We start from the raw sequence: 16,119 nt of genomic DNA, 5'->3' as shown, positions 1-16,119 counted from the left end.
GTATAAATGTATAGAAATGGGATCCCAGGACTGGTTCAAAATGGGACGAGCAGAGAGCCTGGAAAGAAACACTGTGGTTGTACAATCCAGTCTTTAACTCCCAAGAAGCATACAGATCTGTTACCTACAACACTGATTTCTTCCTTCCTTCTGTCCTTCCTTCCTTCCTTCCTTCCTTCCCTTTCTCCCTTCCCTTCCTTCCTTCCTTCCTTCCTTCCTTCCTTCCTTCCTTCCTTCTTTCCTTTTCTCCCTTCCTTTCCTTCCTCCCTCCCTTCCTCCCTCCCTTCCTTCCTTCCTTCTTCCTTCCTTCCTTCCTTCCTTCCTTCCTTCCTTCCTTCCTTCCCTTCTTCCTTCCTTTCTTCCTTCCTTTCTTTAAAGAGGCAGCTGAAGAAGTCACATAAGCTTGAACTCAAACTTTGCACCAACCAGAAAACATCTGAAATAGCCAAAGATGCTGACCTAGCTCTCAGAGAGAAGCTTGTGACCAGAGAGAATCTGGCTCATTATTCAATAAATTGAACTCCTAATTAGGGTTGCCTCTTGCATCATAGCCCATCCTTGGCCAAAGCACAACATGATACAGTCCAGCACTTTCTATCTTCTCCTGGTGGCACTTTGAACATGGGTTTTTAGAAATTGTGGGTGTTTGGGTAATAGATACCTCTAAAGAAGGCTGAAAAGCCCCCAAAAGAGTAAAAGTGAAAAGAGCATTATTGTTCCTTGCTTAGAGTAAGGCAAAAATCCTCTGATGGGTCAGAGAGGGAGGGCTGGAACTTGTCTAGAATGTAGAGGTCAGCTCCAAAGGTGACCTAAATTCAAGGAAGCCTAGAGTGAAGAATGTATATTGAAATTCTGTTCTTCCTCTTAAATCAGAAGATAGAAATTCAAGGACTTTAATCTTAAATCCAAGAACGGTTCTGCCTTCTATCTCTTTTTCCAAGCCATTATCTTTTGAAATCCAAAACTAATACGTCTCTACTGTTTAGAATTCGGGAAGTATGGAAAAAATAAAAACAGAAGACTGAATTCCTTTATAATTCTCCCCCCGGAGATAGCCAAGGATAACATTTCGTAAGGACAATTTCTTTCTAGGTTTTCTATGTGGGCAAGTATTTTTAATTTATACAAAATAAAATAGGTCATGTTACACACGATATTTTCACCTATTTTTTCTTAGTTATTAATCTTAACCTCTTTCGAATGCCATTAAATCATTGCCTTCTACAGAATTTGTAGTGCTTCCTGATGTGCTCATATGTGTTCCTGCAAAGTCTAGACATTTAGCATAAGACTGAGCCTTCATTTTAAACTCTGCCAGTAATGAAAGAATCCTGAGACCTGGAGTCAACGCCTAGTTTCTACTAACCGGCTGCATGTTTGGGGGCACTGGTTTCCTCATTGATGAAGTAAAAACTTACATAGTTAACTTCTAGAAAGTCCAGGAGGTGGACTTCTGGTACCTGAATCACGTAACGCACAATTTCTTAACTGTTCCGCTTTGCCTGCTATGTCTCCTCCATATGAGAGGGATTTCCCCTTTTCCTTCATCCTTTGGTTTTCCTTTTATTTTTCCATTTCCTTTCTCCCGAAACAATGAAATGTGATGCCTTTGATCTGCTCAGCAGAAGATGGGCGCCTGGATTCTTCTTCCATGCTTCTGTAAACTTGGCACCACTCTCCTGGTATGAAGTGCAAAGTCCGTTTGAAGCCCCAGGCATCCGAAAGGTACTTGTCCAGTACCTGCTCTTGCACCAGCCTCCTTTCCCTGGTGTAGAAAGAGAAGTCTGAGAGCTTCAAGTAGGTCTCTGCCTTCTCGTGGTCTCCAGCCAGAGAGAGACCATAAGGAAATATAAAAGGCGCAGTCATTTTCTTTGGACCGGGAGCAGAAATTGTAATCTCTTCTGCTTTTAGAAGGGCCAGTAAGGATTTCGTGTTCCACATCAAAGAGAAGGTAGGAAGAGACAATGTTTTTCCACCCTAACTTATGAAAATGGATGGGGAAAGCAATCTGCCCGGGATGGGGAATCTAAAGGAATTCCTGAGGTCTGATACAGTAGTTCAGAGAAGGATTTGTCACGTTTCCTGAAACTTCTGCATGCAAGCCTGCACAACTGAGTCCTCGAGGTATTTTTCATGCCGATTGCCTGAAAGGAAGAACTGTCTTCCTCCCCCATCCCAGCCCCTTCAGGTCTCACCAAACTGTTCACGTTACTGGCCTCCGACGAACAAAGGTCAAGAGTACAGATTTGAATTTTATCTCTGCCTATTTCTGGAGTCTGTCAATTCGGGTATCTCAAGAAGAGCCAGCATCTCATCGGAGAGTTTTCTGTAGCAGATCCATAGAGAAGATGTGAAGAAGCCTCTGATGTTTTGCTTTTATCATGAATTCTGTTGACCCCAGAGACTTGTGATTCTGGTGTGAAATAGGAGGGAAGTGAGGAATAGTCCTGGCACATTTCGTTATCTCAGGAGGCGCTGCTATTGCCACATATCAGGAGGCTGGATTCCAAAGAATGATGGCATCAGACCATTGAGCAACTCTGGAGACATTTCCTTCTTGATTATTTCTCTCCTGTCCTTGCCAGTGTGACTAAACCCAGCAATAATATTCATTGAACTAGGCACCACTCCCTACCCCTGCCTATCCTCCTAGCTGGCCTTTTCCCATTGAGATGTTGAAAAATAAAATGAGATAATAGAGGCAGAAAACGCTTTGAAAGTCAAATGCTTTGCATATGAAAGGGGTTGGAGATTTTGTTTATGATAGCGCAGATGAATCCTGCCTTGTCTCATTGCAGCAGTCAGTTATAATATTTCATTGTTAGAACTGAAATTGCCTCATAATAGACAAGTGTCATAGAACTGGAATCAGTAGATAAACATTAAGGGAAGCATATTTCAGATCAAAATGATGAAGTGCTTTTGAACCTTTAGAGAGCTTTTGAACATTTGGAGCCATTCAAAAAAGAAACGAGCGCCTGGAAAAGCAGGGGATAAGTTGAAATAGAGCTGTAGAACCAACCAGCAGGGATGCTGCAGGGAAGTTTCTCACACTGCACCAGACAGCTAAGGTTCCATCCAGTTCAAAGTATCTGTGAATACACTATTATGATGATCTCTACTGCTATTTTCATTTATTTTTATTTTTTTAATGTTTATTTATTTTTGAGAGAGAGAGACCGAGGGTGAGTGGGGGCGGGACAGAGAGGGAGGGAGACACAGAATCCGAAGCAGGCTCCAGGCTCCGAGCTGTCAGCACAGAACCCGAGGCGGGGCTCAAACTCGTGAACTGTGAGATCATGACCTGAGCCCAAGTCGGAGGCTTAACCGACTGAGCCACCCAGGTGCCCCTCTACTGCTTTTTTAAATAGGTACAGGGCTGTAATGGAAAAGATGAAGTGCTTTATTTCAAAATCGTCAAGCTAGGCCTAGTTAATAGAAGTTGTAAGATGAGCTTTGGCACAACGGAAAAACTATATTCAAACATTTGTAGGTAATTAATTGATTAAAACTGGAGTAGATGTAACTATGGATAAGTAATTGGACCAAAGCTAACCCACCAGTTTTAGACTACAAACTCCTGGTGTTTAGTTTAGTTCCAGGTCCCTGTCTCATGCCTCCTCCAGTCCAAGGCCACACATACTTGGAAAAACCTGTATTTTAAAAATCAGAGGAAATCCGGGTGTTGGTGACTGTTCACTAAGGGTCCTCTGATGGTCCTACTGCCTTATAACCCCTTTCTTTCTTAGACTCTCTCTCTCTCTCTCGGGAAAAATTAAGTTAATATGCCTGTGCTACTCTCAGACCTCCAGAAACTAGATTTCATTGAATAAAAACTCCTGATGGGAACTTTCTATTTGTTGTTGGGTGTTCATGTGGTCACTACCATTTGGAATGCCCCATAACAAAAAACCTACTCAATTACCATCTCCTCTCTGAATCTTCCCTGGCTGACTTTACCTTCTCACCAGCAACAGCACTGTGGGATCAGGTATTCACATTCCCAAGTCACATTTTCGATTACTTTGTACATACATCCAAAGTGTTTGCTGCCTTACACATTACTTATTTGCTTACGTTCAGGGTAAGGACTGTGGAACGATTCATCTTTGTATCTCCAGCCTCTCACGTGGTACTTGGTCCTTAGGAGCCTCTCAGTATAAGTTTATTTGATGGAAAATATACATAAGTGTTCATTTATTTTGGAGCCCAGAAGGTTAGTTGCCAATGGATCCCATGGCAGCATCCAATGCAACAAAATATGAGTATCTTAAAATTTTGGATATCGTTAGGAATCTCCCAAAATACTTTTTTGATCTACTATGGACAAAGGTCAAAGAGCAAGAAAGACCCTACCTCAGGACTGTCGCCCTTCCTCTTCCTACCATAGTTCCACATAGCTCCCCCTGTCACTTCATATGTGTCACATGGCAATATTAACCTATCAGTGAAGTCTTGCCTGACTGTCCTGTATAAAATAACACCAACCACCCCCATCCTCGGTGTCCCCTCTCCACTTTACTCTGCTTTCTTTTTCTTCCTAGCACTTACTTATTCTTTTTTTAATTTTTTTTTAAGGTTTATTTATCTTTGAGACAGAGAGAGACAGAGCATGAATGGGGGAGGGTCAGAGAGAGAGGGAGACACAGAATCGGAAGCAGGTTCCAGGCTCTGAGCTGTCAGCACAGAGCCCGAGGTGGGGCTGGAACTCAGGGACCACGAGATCATGACCTGAGCCAAAGTCGGAAGCTCAACTGACTGAGCCACCGAGGCTCTTAATTACTCTATATCTACACTTAATTATTCTATATCTACTTGGTCATTGATTTGTTCACCAAAACAAACAATCATCAAAAGGAAAGATACTTTGTAACTTTTGTTCACTGCGCTGTCCCAAAAGAGAATGCTTGGCACATAACAAGGGCTCAATAAGCTTTAGCTAAACAAGTGAATGATGAACAAATTAATTGTTGAAGTTAAACATATGAGTTCCCCATAGAAATTTAACAACATACCTGGGATAAAAGCTTAAAAGTTCTCTTAGAACAAAGAGCAAAATGTAAAGAGATGCAAAATATTGAATAATATACGTTTACAGACATAAAAGATCAGTGTAGGATGTGCAACACTCACCTCATGAGGCTTCTCGAAAGAGAAAATAAAAGGTAGAAACATGAGGAGAAAATTTATGAGAGATTGTGGCTTTAAAGAAAGCCACCAACATTTTAATTTTAATTTTTAATTAATTAATGGATTGATTGATTAGCTTATTTACTTCTTCATTTTGAGAGAGAGAGAGAGAGAGTGCACGTGCACATACAGGGAGGGGCAGAGAGAAACAAGAGAGAATCCGAAGCAAACTCTGCTGTCAGCACTGAGCCCAATGTAGAGCTCGATCTCACAAACCATGAGATCATGACCTGAGCCCAAATCAAGAATCAGAAGCTTAATCGACTGAGCCACCCAGGCATCTCTTAATTTGTATTTATTTATTGATTTACTTAAAAAATTTTTTTGATGTTCATTTTTTGAGACAGGGAGACAGAACACGAATAGGGGAGGCACAGAGAGAGAGGGAGGGAGACACAGAATTCAAAGCAGGCCCCAGATTCTGAGCTATCAGCACAGAGCCCCGCGTGGGGCTAGAACTCATGAATTGTGAGATAATGACCTGCGCCCAAGTCAGACACTTAACTGACTGAGCCACGCAGGCGCCCCCATTTTTATTTTTAAGTAATCTCTACACCCGACACGGGGCTTAAACTCGACCCCAAGATCAAGAGTCGCATGCTCAACCAACTGGTCCCGCCAGGCACCTGAAAGTCACCAAGCTTACAATTGAAGTTTCATTCAAGGATAAGATTAGATTCAAAAAGCTTTTAGAAAGAAGCTACCCAGTCATTTACAAAAGAATGAAAGTAAGATTGGCAAGAGTCTGCAAATTAGCAGCACTGGATTCTAAAGGATAATAAAGTCATCTCTTAAAGATTTTGAAGAAAAATTATTTTGAAACTAAAGTCTTTACCTAAACTCTCAAGCAAGTATTATAACAATAAAAACAGTTTCAAGCATACAAAGAATGTGAAAAGTTACCTTCCACAAAGTCTTTCTGAAATGAAAAATTACATTCACTTTAGGAAAATAGAAGTAGAAACAAAGAAAAGGGTGAAAATAAGATCTAGGAAACAATGGACCTCACCCAGGAGACAGGTTTACAGTAGGTTTTAAAAGCAATCATAGAACAGGAAAATGTCTTTAAAAGAAGATAGATCCCCTTGTAACATATAATTAATAACAAGTTGGATGAAAGCTGAAAACATAAACTGCTTTGATTGATAAGGAAAAAAAAGCAATCAGAAACACCAGGAGAAACAAAAAGTTATTTAAGAAAGCCATATGATGAAAAAGAGAATGTGATCTGATTTTAACCAATTTATGAAATATAAGAAAAAGAATTCATTTGCTCTTAAAATTTGGCATGTTTTTCATTGTCACACATGTGTAGCGACATAAAATTGTATCTCATTATATAAAGTCTAATTACACAATTGGGTTCTGTGGTGAACCATCTCTCTTTTTTTTGAAGCTTATTTTATTTTGAGACAGAGAGAGAGCAAGCTGGCGAGCATGAGTGGGAGAGGGGCAGAGAGAGAGAATCCCAAGCAGGCTCTGCACTGTCAGCATGGGAGTCCCATGCGGGGCTCAAACTCTCAGACTCCGGAACTATGAGTGAGATTGTGACCTGAGCTGAAATCAAGAGTCAGCTGCCTTACCTACTTAGCCACCCGGCTGCCCCTATGGTTGAACCATCTTTCATATGAATATATAATCTTAATACAAATGGGATTTCAATTTTTAGAATCAATTTACCGACAAAGCATGAATGACTTACTTATGGCTACAAAATTGAATGCAAATATAACTTTGATAATATGAGGAGGGAGAGAGTATGTAGAAAGGTAGAGAGAAACATAGGAGTGCTAATTTCCTCATTTCACATGACATGAGATCAGAGATATTGCCTAAAGGTAATGAATCAAGGTATGAAAATTTGAAGTGTATTATTCAAAGGTATAATGATAAGAAAAAAAAACCTTAAAAATCGAAAAATCACTTAAAGGTTAGGAAGCTGATGGGGTTGGGTGTATTGTGAGGTACATTATCTTATGTTTGGTATCGATGCTTAATGGGCATGGCCTAAAGTGATGAAGTCAAGAAATCACAGAAGTCCATTGCATTAATTATGGAATTCGCTACCAAAAGACAAATAGAAATAGTTTAAGTGGTTACCTTTTGGGAGCGTGACTCACTGCAAAATGGGAATTTCAACTTTTTCTGCTCATTTCATAACATCTGTTCTGTTTGGCTTTTCATTATCACACAAATAAATTATATGTATACAATCTCTCGGCTTTTTAAAGGAAGAGACCGTTTGGGTTGGGAGATACTGGCCTGTAATCATTTCCCTCGTGACATGTGATATGTCAGCATCAGGTAAATCTGAGCAAGAAAATCCTAAAAATGAATAATATGCTCTTATTTCTCTGATTTGGTCTACAAATACTTTGAGGACCTTTGGAAAGACTACAAAATCTGGTCTAAAAAAACCCCCAGGAATCTTAGACACATCTCTTGATAAATTTCTGTCTCCACCTTCTCCTCCTTTGATGGGTTCCTTGCCCATGTCTTACTCCTTTAATCAGTGTCCCAAGGAGATGAGAAGTTCAAATCCTAAACTCTAGGAAACACTGCCGGTGGCTGTTTTCGGACTGTGTGAACCAGAAATTGTGGAAGACAGCAGGGCGGTCTTTGTGAATTTTCGGCATGCAAATGAATGTGCCAAATGTTGTTAAAATTGCTTGGTATGATTTCTAAGTCAACAGCTTCAATGATGGCAATGGCATAATCAGATTTCTGCATGAAGAGCTGACTTACTGAACACCCTGCCCCCAGCCACCCACACAGCTCACAGCACACCTCAAAAACACTCGGGGGTGGGGGTGGGGGTGGGGGGCGGTGAATGGAGAACTTTCTTCACAGAGACCTGTAGCCAGCCTCATCCTCCTGGAGTTTCTCAAAGACCTGGAGTTTTTACATTTTCCAACAGTCTCTGGATTACCATCCATTCTACTGTGTCGGACTCTGAGAAGACACTGGAAGGTGCCCTGAAAATTCCTCTCGCCCCCGCTCACACGCATGGCTTTCCTCTCTTCGAAACAAAGGGCTTTCCAGTTACTTTCCAGAGTGGTGGTGTTTCCAAGGGGTACATTGGGCTGGGGTGGGGGTGGGACAGGAAATAGACAGAAAATAGAAAACAAAAATGATTTGTGCAAATTCTCATCTGGGAAGCCTGCATTCCTGGTTGCCTGCATTTATAATATTAAGGGGGGAAATTACAAATAAGGCAGTCAATGAGTTAGCATGAATCAGATCTTTGTTCTTTGGCAAACCCTGCCTGGAAAGCTGAGTTCAGACTTCTCATTGACTTGCAGCATCAATATCATAAAAATGGCTTTAAAATGTGCCCAACGCCCATTCTCCTCCCACCGGGCCAGAAAGAGTAGGAAGTGGTGGCCACACAGCTGGATCCCCTGTGGTCTGGCTTATGAAAGGGCCAAACTCTATGCAGTGCCTCTGTGCTCCCCCCAAATCTGGAAGGGAGATGAGAAAATGGTCCCATGGAGGGACCTAAGAACAGAGAGAAGGAGCCAGTAAGAGTAATAATTCTCCTGGCTCTGTTATATGCCACCCACATCCATGGGCTAGATGCTTTTTCTGAATGCCAAAACTGCCCTTCCCGGTCACCCTGCAGCCAAAATGTAGCTTGAGAAGGCAGCCAGAAAATGCTACAGGCCAGGCAAGCAAAAAGAGTTTGTATACAAGACCATGGAGTCAAAAGTGAGAAAGGTAAATCATCTCATACATGTGTAGATTCCTTCGTAAGGTCCAAATGCTTGCACTTTTGATTCATTTGCCCTTCAGATAAATGTGTGGGGCAAGTTGATTTTCTCCATTTCAGAATTATTGGGCTTGACGCTCAGATTTGATTCAGATCATAGCCATTTTGCACAGATAGAACTACTCTATTCAGTGGCCTTCTTGTTTAATGGTCTTTTCCTTGGAGCATATTACCAGTAGATGTCATTATCTGCCCAGCAGATAAATGCTTGACAATAGAGAAATTCTAGTCATTTGGCGGGACGTTAAGGTTCAGGGGGATCTTCCCTAGAACTGGAGAGGCTTGAGACCGGTCTTCCCGACCCAGAGCTGGAGGACTAGACCTCATATGATCTCCCAACACCTTCTTATTTCTTCTTTTACAGACACTCAGTGACACTTCATTGCCACTCAGATTTTTTTTTTTAATTTTAGAGAGAGAGAGAGCAGAGGAAAGGGGCAGAAGGAGAAAAGAGGGAGAATCTTAAGCAGACTCCATGCTCAGAGCAGAGCACAGCACCAGGCTCAATCCCACAACTCTGGGATCATGACCTGAGCTTTAATCAAGAGTCGGACGCTGAACCAATTGCTGGGGCGCCTGGGTGGCTCAGTCGGTTAAGCGTCCGACTTCAGCTCAGGTCATGATCTCACAACTCGTGAGTTCGAGCCCCGCGTTGGGCTCTGTGCTGACAGCTCAGAGCCTGGAGCCTGTTTCCAATTCTGTGTCTCCCTCTCTCTCTGCCCCCTGCCCTGCTCATACTCTGTCTCTGTCTCTCAAAAAGTGAATAAACATTAACGGCAACAAAAATAATTTAAAAAATGGAGGTGTTGGACCACATGATTTCCCTCCAGATATAAAATAAAAACCTTCCAAGAGGTTTATTTTTATAGTGTTATTATGTTTTATTTTTTGCTGTTGTTACTTCTCCTCTCTGATCATGAGTCTGTTATACATCCTAGATAGAACAGGTGGGTTCGACTATCTCCCGTTCTAATTTTAATTTCTACATAAACGGAACAAACATGGCTGCCTTGATATCTCAGTTTCCTGTGCTGATGGAAATTAAAATTCAACCTTTCTCTCACTAGACAGCTTGCTGTTTTGATGCTCCCGCCATTATTAGCATGGCAGCTGTCGTAACAGTTAACCATGGAAAGACCCGTTAGCTCATCTGATCCCGTCTCCCTGCCAGGGCAGGATATAGGCCCTAAAAATGCTTCCTGGTCTAATGACTGCTTCAGGGTTTATTTATCCTAGGTTACAGCAAACACAGCCTCAGAAAACAGGAAATAAAGTCTCATCTTAGTTAATTATGATACCAGTTATAACAACATAGTGGAAGCTTTCTGGAAGAAAACTTGTACTTCCATACAAGGCTGTGTTGGCATCGCATCCACTATCAGGGAGCTGGAGTGTGCAGTTATAAGTCTAATAGGACCTGGGGAGTATTGCATATTCCTATTGTCACGTTTCATAGTCCCATCAGAAATAAAGAACACTATATCGGTTTGTGAAGTTCTTAAACTCGTCCTAATTTACTGAGCTCCCTATGGGCAAATGAGTTGTCTCATTTGCCTTTGATTGTGGCCAACCCTTAAGAAATGCTCCAAAAATTTTTAGTTAATTAAAAGTGATCGAAAAGGAGCCCAGGTTTATCAGAGAAAAGGGGAAGGAGAAAGTGCACAAGGATTCTGGTTTCCTTTGTATGGAAGGAGCCGAGTGAATAAGATCTCAGCTCAGATTCAAGAATCATCTCCCCTACCAATTACCACATTGCTAACAACAGTAAGCACTAACTACATACTTACCACTTGTCCGGCACTGAACTAAACACTTCACACGCATTATCTCAGCTAACAACCCTTAAGGGAGGTGGTATTATTATTCTCATTTTGCTGGAAGGAAAAAATGAGGCCAGGAGAAGTTAAATAATTCGCCTAAGGTCACATACAAGTGAGTCTGAATTCAAATTCAAGTCAGTCTGACTGCTGAAGCCCATATTAGTGACCACAGCGTTAGGCCACCTTTCTGCCCTTGGTTTATCTTTGGAGAACGCTTGCTTTCGGAGAAGAGAAGCGAGGACAGTCCCATTGCTGTTATTCATGAGATGATGTTACCTCTTCCTCCACTTCGGAGAGCTGGTTGTTTTCCTTTTCCACCTTCCTCGGTCCTCAGCTGGCCCTCACCATGTCTCCCATTGCTCTACTCTTCCCCCTTCTCTTCTTAGCCTCGTTCCTAGTCCATCTCCACATGATGGGTGAACTAGGAAGCACAGTCCTGGTCAATAACCTGGGATAACTCCACTTTCTTTCCATTCCTGCCTCAAGCTTAGGAGAGGAAATAATCTCCTACCTTCCATGAATCAGGGTCTAGCAACAGCTACTATTCACATACAGCTCATTGAGCACCTTCACTCTTGTTGTCTTATCTGATATACAGGACAACATTAGGCCACGCAAGATTCTGAACCTATTTTACAGACACAAATGAAGCTCAGACATCAAATCGTGTCAAATCTGATTTCCAATCTCATCTGCTTCCCTCCCCGCACCCCCCCACCGCCCCCACCCCAACTATGACAACCTCTAATGAGAATCAGGGTCTGCCTGTTGACGCCATCCTGAAGAGGCGATCTGCTTTTTCTGGGATTTCCAGGTCCACCCCAGGCAGCAACGATGACGTTCATGTAGGTGAAGTTTTCTTGGTAAGCAGAGGTTTTCTATGAGATCTCATGTTTATGTTGGGCAAGGGATTGCTCTTCTCCTTGTACGTAAACCACATTATTTTGATTTCCTTTAGTTGTTTCTGTATTACTTTCAACATTGTTTGATATGAAGGGAAAAATATAAGGTGTTAGGTATCAGTACAAAGTTTATCAACAAGTCTAAACAGAAATGTGTTCATAATTACAGAATATAAAGAGTGGTGAAATCTTAGTTCAAAGGCCTGGATTCTAGCTCACATGTCTCGGTGAATTCTAGGACCCCTCGGGAGGGTCTCCCAAGCTGTTCAAGACTCCATTTCTGCAAAGGAAAAAAACAATGGTAGGATAGATGATTTGTATAGAGTCTCAGCATTAAAAATTCTGTGTTTTTAAGATTCTTAGCCATGCTGACCCTGACCTAACCAGGGGAAGTATATTAGTTCTAAAAAATTGTTATTGTAGAAGACTCCGGTGTTTTCTTCATGGAGTGGCCAGGCAGAAAGGTAGAGGTGAGAAGGTGTCCAAGAAACAAGGACACGTGCTGAGCCAGAGTGGGCTGGTCTGTGGAGAAAGAGCAGAAGTACTGGGAACCTTCGCTGAGGAGAGTGCTTTGAGCCCAGTTGACCATGCTGGTAACTCTCCGTGGGTGGTCTCCAAACTCTTCTTTCTTCTAAGAAACCTGTTACAAAATGGGCTTCGCGGGATTAACTCGTCCAAACAACATGTAATAATAAGCCCTTCTGTGTTCCCGATATTTGATAAGAACCGAAAATAACAGATAAAGCAGGGTCTGTTCTCAGAGCTTATGGTTGCTCAGGGAACAAGTAACCAGATGATCCAAATTTTCAGTGGAGGCTTCTAAAGTAGCAGAGGAGGGGAAGTTAGGGAAACGAAATCTGATGATCTCTGAGGATCCTTTCATCTCCAAAATTTGTGTAATTACTCTTTCTATTTGAACACCATACTATCTAGGGCATTTTTTTTTTTTTTTTTTTTTTTTTTTTTTGCAGATCAGATTCTCCTCATTTGCCTCCTCACAGCTTGAAACACTGTATTTGAAATCCTACTATCCCTTCCTTCGTGGTTCAACGGGATACGTTATTCTACGCCAACTCATCATGTTCGTCAACCAACCAATGTAGGGCAAGCCCTGGCCCCCCAACCAGACAAACAGCTCCTTGAGGGCAGGAATCAGGAGCCCTGTTTGCTCTGTTTGTCCAATGATACCTGACCCAACAGTAAACCCATCAAATCTGTTCACCGAGTATTTCAGCCCTTCCCCAATCTGGGCACGTGGTGAAATTTCACTTCCCTGTGCCCTTGAAATTGGGAGTAGCCTTAGGACTTACTTTTACTGATGAAATCAGAGCGTTTCTGGCAGAAGCTTGGAGAGCCCATGCACAGTTTCAACCATTCTGTTTTTCTCTCTGGCACGTGTCAGGTGACAGCTGCTTATCATCCCGGGGCCCAGAGTGACTCAGATGTTGTTGAACATAGACCCCCTGCCGCCACAGCCCCCACCAACCTGTGATGTTCATGTAAGCGATGTTGATGAGTAAGAAGTGTTGCTGCAGGCCCCTGAGGTTTGGCGTTTTGTCTCCACAGCATAACTGAGTCCGACTGACTGGTACAGAAGTGCTCAGAAAATATTTGCTGAGCTCTGTACCAGTGGCTCAATCATAGCAGATAAGTAGGGGGCAAATAAATTAGGTTGCCAATGCCCTGGGAAAAAGCCATCTCCACTGGAAACTACTTTGCTAGCTCTCTCTAATAATCTGTTGTTCCCGTTTCTAGAAAAGCATTGACATTTCATATCTGTAGCCATTTCTTCCATGTTGAGACCGCTTTCTCTTAGCAGGAAATGTCTGTCTTTGCTTACAGAATGTATTAATCAGGCCAAGAAATGCCAGGAGTCGTCCTAGAAAAATGGAGAGAACTTTGGAAATAGTTACAAACACAGAGATTGTTTGAACGAGTGTGTAAAGTTTGGAAAGGAAAAAGGCTCCGCTAAGAGAGAGTTTCACGTGGAACTCAGTCCAAAGGGAAATTGAAATCAATGGTGAAGACTTTTGGAGCTTGGCGTCTGGTGTTGGCCAAGCCTGAGTTTGAATTCCAGCATTTCGCTCACCGGTCGGCTGACTCTGAGAGGTTCACGTAACCTATCAGACCACTATGGTGTCCTCACCTGGAAACAAAGGGTAAGACGAGAACTCAGTTCTTTGGGTTACTGCGGACATAAAAAGACAGTGTTCCTGAATAAGAAGGAAGCATCTTTATATTGTGTGCTTTATACTACGTGAGAGCGTCTTCTAGTGCGCTTAGCACGGTAACTGCAACATAGTAGTCTTCAAAAAGAAAGATAACTCTAAGAAAATGCAAGGATATGGAAGCATTCACTAAGGGCCATGGAATATATGAGGGAGCACTGCCCGGGTTCAGCTCCAGGAAACTCTAAAGTGCTTTCCCAGAGCACAGTAAGGCGGCCACTGGCCCTCACCCACCCCATGATGATTTATTTTCCAGATACCAGAGCTTGCCTAAACCTCTGCCAGTTAAAAGTGTTTTCTGGGGGTGCCTGGGTGACTCAGTTGGATAAGCGTCTGACTCCGGCTCAGGTCATGATCTCACGGCTCATGAGTTCAAGCCCCGCGTCGGGCTCCGTGCAGACAGTTTAGAGCCTGGAGCCTGCTTCGGATTCTGTGTCTCCCTCTCTCTCTCTGCCCCTCCCCTGCTCATACTCTCTTTCTTTTAAAAGTAAACAAACATTAAAAACAATTTCAACAGTGCTTTCTGAAAATGGCTCAATTAGGTTCTTGAGAAACCTAGGGGACCATGAAGAGTGAGGGGACGAATGAAATGGGAACTTCTTTCTTCCCGGGCTGAGTTGCAGGGATATCCAGAAAGACAGAGGTGACTGACTTTTGTGCTACTCCTCTCACTTTTAGACACTGGCCAGCGGCCTTAGGACGAGAGAGAACATGGAAGGTCATCTGTCCATCTTCATCCGGGGGTAGCCACCCTTGTCCCCTTGTTCCAGGTGGAAATGGCCCCAGAAAAAGTGGTGAAGGAGGAAAGACTTGCTTTGAGTTTTCCCCACTCCCCTCCTTCTGTGCCCTCTTCCTTCCCAGGGATTTTACCTGGGCCCCTGCACCCGATGCCTCCTTAACCCTCTGCCCCCGCGAAAACTGTTCTCCCCTGTAGACTGGAGGAAACGAAAGTTTTGGAATAAAATATCTGAGGCCGGATACTCTCACATCAGCTTTTAAGGCATGATCCCAAATAATAATTATTTTATTATCTTACAGCAGTAACAGATTTGGGCTTGATTTGGATTAGCAAAGACAAAGTCAGATGGATTTCTGCTCTTGTGGGCAAAGACAAAATTCCCTAACCTGGCTAACCCATTTATTTTGCATCAGTCTTTTCACTTAATACACATTTATTCTGTGGCTATGATTGCACTAAACAGTGCTAGTGGGGAGCGTGAAAGGGTAATGAAGGCAGAATCCCCGACCTCATCACGCTTACAACCTAAGGAAGGAGCCCGATGCAGAAATGGATCGTAAGGCAAAGCAGCAAATACAGTGTTTGACATATGGCCAGCTAATTACGAAGGAGGAATCACCAATTCACTCTAAAGCGGTCAGGGAAGGCTTCGTGGGGGAGGTTGTGGCGACCTGAGTGTGAACAGTGAGAGCGCCACAGGGAAAAGAGGCAGAAGGGAAGGAAAGCAGGGATGCGGTGAGAGGGGCCAAGGCAAAGGGAGGCAAGAAAGTGAAGTGGGCAAGAGAAAAAAAAGCATTTCCGTGTGGCTGCAACATTTAGTAGGAGGTGGAGAATCATGGAAAATGTAGATTTCCCTTGCACCCAGCAAACTTTCATTTTAGAAAGGAAACTCTAAAGTGCACCGTTCCTCCCTAGAATCACCTCTACATCCTGTCGTCTGCAGATTCCCAGGTACATTTAGTCTATGCTGAAAATGGAAGGAAGAATAAAATGCGATCATCAAAATGTTCAAAGCTTCCTCCAAGTCTGCCTCTCACTCTCTCTCTCTCTCTTTCCCTCTCCTGTTTTCTGTCCCTTTTGTGAGCACCAAACCTCCAATGGTAGGAAGCATTCGTCTAAAAATAGCCCTTCTAAAAGACCCAATCTTTTCTGAGTTTCATAAAACATCTGCTGAACAGTTTCCTATAACTGTTTTTGGCCATTAAATCAAAGCCGGGAGAAACAATGTTCTGTTTCTGCCTTTAAAGCAAAGAAATGCCATCAGACCTTCCTCTCAGACCCCGACGACAATGGGACCAGAAATAGCCACGGGAGGCTTTGAAACACCTTAAGGCCCGGGTCCAAGAAGAGAGTTACTACTGTCTCGTTTTTCTTCCTTTTTAAAGAGGCTGCTCATCTCCCAAGAGCAGAAAAGAAACTTGGAGAGGCAAAACCTCGTGGGAGAGGCCAGGCCCACCCCATGCAAATCAGC

Source organism: Acinonyx jubatus, chromosome D1 (genome assembly GCF_027475565.1).
Source record: "Acinonyx jubatus isolate Ajub_Pintada_27869175 chromosome D1, VMU_Ajub_asm_v1.0, whole genome shotgun sequence".
Lineage (NCBI taxonomy): Eukaryota > Metazoa > Chordata > Mammalia > Carnivora > Felidae > Acinonyx > Acinonyx jubatus.
The sequence above is the reverse complement of the archived record's forward strand: the minus strand, read 5'-3'. Positions refer to the sequence as shown.